The 2,768-nt window shown below is 48.2% G+C and overlaps 1 pseudogene; it reads right to left on the minus strand.

Moving 5' to 3' along the window:
* The window catches only part of LOC109830965, a 9,745-nt pseudogene extending 7,333 nt beyond the window's left edge, over nt 1-2,412 (minus strand).

The following is a 2,768-nucleotide window of genomic DNA, read 5'->3' on the forward strand; positions in this document are numbered from 1 at the left end:
ATCGACAACCGGAGGCACTCCGACAACTGGACTAGTTGGGCTGCAGCCCAATTATATTCTTGGAGAAATCGAGCGAGCCAAAGATGAACGGTGGCGAGGCCCAAGGCCCGGCCCGGGCAGGCCCTGCGCCCCGACCCAAACGGAGCAAGCCTTGCGTCCGAGCCCATTACGCTCACATCCTCCTCGAGGAATCTTTCGGGCCTAAAGGCCCACGGGTCCTTCCAAATGGACCCATCATGAGTGATGGCCCACATATTAACCATGGCGGTGGTCCCCGCGGGACAAAGTATTTCCCACGTGCCGGTCGTGGCCGGCCAGGCGGGCCCACGAGAGCAGGCCGGGCCCGCGGGTGGCATTTCGAGGTTGCCGCTCCTTGAGCGATCTCTTGGAGATACGGAAGGTTTGGGATGTCGGAGTCGTTAATGGGTCGCCACGATGGTTGAGAGTTCTTGTTGGGCTTGGTCTTGGATATCCTGGTGTAGGACTAAACGGGCCATGATCCACTCCAGGAGGATGGCGACTACGTCTGTCGCTCTGAATATCATCTCCTATTAATGAATCACGACGAAGGAGCCTCAGTATATAAGCGAATTGGTGGGAAAATCTATATAAATTAAATGTGATGATTACGTTAATGCATTAAAAGTTAGCCAAAAAAAAAAAAGAAAGATAAATTTTGTTATTATAGTAACTAATAAGGAGCAATGGTAACAGATCGAAGAGATAAAGTTCAATGCTTAATTTGTGGGTGCACAAGCAAAAGAAACATCCTTTTGGATGGAAGAAAAGGACTGTGATTCTCTGACTTAACTAGTAAACAGTTTTAGTACGTATGCGTGAGTTTTTTAGCGTATGGAAATGAGTAGATCTACGGGCATGACTCTGTAGGTGCATGTAGCGTATAGATGAGTCAAGAAGAAGGATTAGGAAAACAAAAAAATGATAAGTGCTTGACGAAGTGAGAAGGTCATATTGCTTAATTAGGTCTAGCTATTTTTTGACCCTACTTGGGACTTCCCTTGACCCCATGCATGAGATAGATACTAGGTTTGTCAAAGCGAGCCACTCATTACCAAATATCTTTCCAACAAATTAAGTAGCTGGAGATATCTTTGTCGGATGACTCACACCTATAAAGTGGATCGATATTAATTTTAGTCTGCGCGCTTCTGTTAAAGAGAGGCTCTAGAGGCACACCCTCTACCATATTTCTAACCACACCACCTCTCTTGCTACAGTACACGGGGCTCACATGAGATTTTAAAATTAAAATATCATGTGTCCCTTGCACTGTAGCGCGAGAGGTGATGTGATTGGGAGTGTGATTGATGGTGTGTCTCTATCATTATTTCTGTTAAAATTCGTGGTCTTTGTCCCTTTGAGAAGACCCTCAAATACTTTATTAAGTCCCCTTTACACATGTACATACACTAGCTACTACATGTACGTACATATGTTTTGAGGGGGGGATCAATTATGACGTACTCACCCAAAGGACTGCAATAACATCCGAATCACTTAACCCCTCATCCGTCGGCAAACCAAGCAGAACGCTAAGAAAATCGTCTCCTGCCAACTCACCCCCTCTCCTCCTCTCCTCCACGACCCTACCGAAAAGGACCCTAACCCTGGCGGCCAAACCCTCACACCTCCTCCCCACACCATAAAAGTCCAAAATGCCCCCCACACCGAAATGATCCCCCAAGTCGAGCCTCCCTATCAACTCGTACCCTTCTCTCACCATCCCGTAGACCTCTCCCTTCTCCCCCTCGCCGAGCGAACCCCCGAACGCGCTCTCCACAGCACCCTCCAACGACCCTCTCTTCAGGACGTCCCTCAGGACGACCTACCCCCCTCCCTCCATCTCTCGACACCTGTGTCGATCTCTTCGGCGGCCGATCGCCGGAAGGTTTCTGGACCGCCGCGATCTCCTCGGGGGGAAGAACATGGCTCGTCGCGGCGATGCGGCTGGAGCGGCGCCACGGCCTGTCGGAGAATGATGGGCCGGACAGGATTTGCTTGGCCGTTTCGGGATGGCTGCTTATGACCACGGGGGTTGCGCCCAGGCTGAGCGACATGAGACGGTTGGCTTTGTGCGAGTTTGCGAGGGAGGCCAGTTTTCGGTGGGCTAATGGGCCCATGATGGGTATGGAGCCCAAAATGGGCCAGCCTGATGGCCCGGGAGCAGTGGCGTGCGCGGAGTTACGGGCCTTGCTCCATGCGGAGCCACCCGGCACGAGCCAAGATTTTAGCAAATGTCGGAGGAGGAGAGAAAGGAAGAAGAAGAGTGATAAGGGCCACGGCGCAAGGTTCGTTGATGTCAGCGTTAAAACGAGGCATAGGCCTATTATGATGCGAGCCCTCATGCTAGAGAAGGAGAGCGAGTAGAGAGAAATATAGTTATTTTAATTTGTAAGGAAGGTTGTTTCTAATAAGGAGAGTAATGGTGATAGAGGTCCTATTTATAGGGGAGAAACTAAGAGCAGGCGAAGATTGAGAAGTAGGCCCACAGATCACAACCAAGAACAAGTTAAAAAAAAAGTAGAGAATATTCCTATCTAGCAGCTAATATTGTTAGGGGGTGTTTATTTCAAATCCTATAAGTTTAGGATATGGATTTCAACAGGGGATTTGAAATCCATTGGTTTTTTGTTATGGGTTGGGATTCCTAAAACCATGTTTGTTTCATCAATATTTTGGGATTTGAAATGCTATAATTTGTAAATTCTTATTTGTTTTAAACTCAAATTGTAGCATTACAAATTTTA

This window comes from Asparagus officinalis, chromosome 2 (genome assembly GCF_001876935.1).
Source record: "Asparagus officinalis chromosome 2, Aspof.V1, whole genome shotgun sequence".
Taxonomy (NCBI): domain Eukaryota; kingdom Viridiplantae; phylum Streptophyta; class Magnoliopsida; order Asparagales; family Asparagaceae; genus Asparagus; species Asparagus officinalis.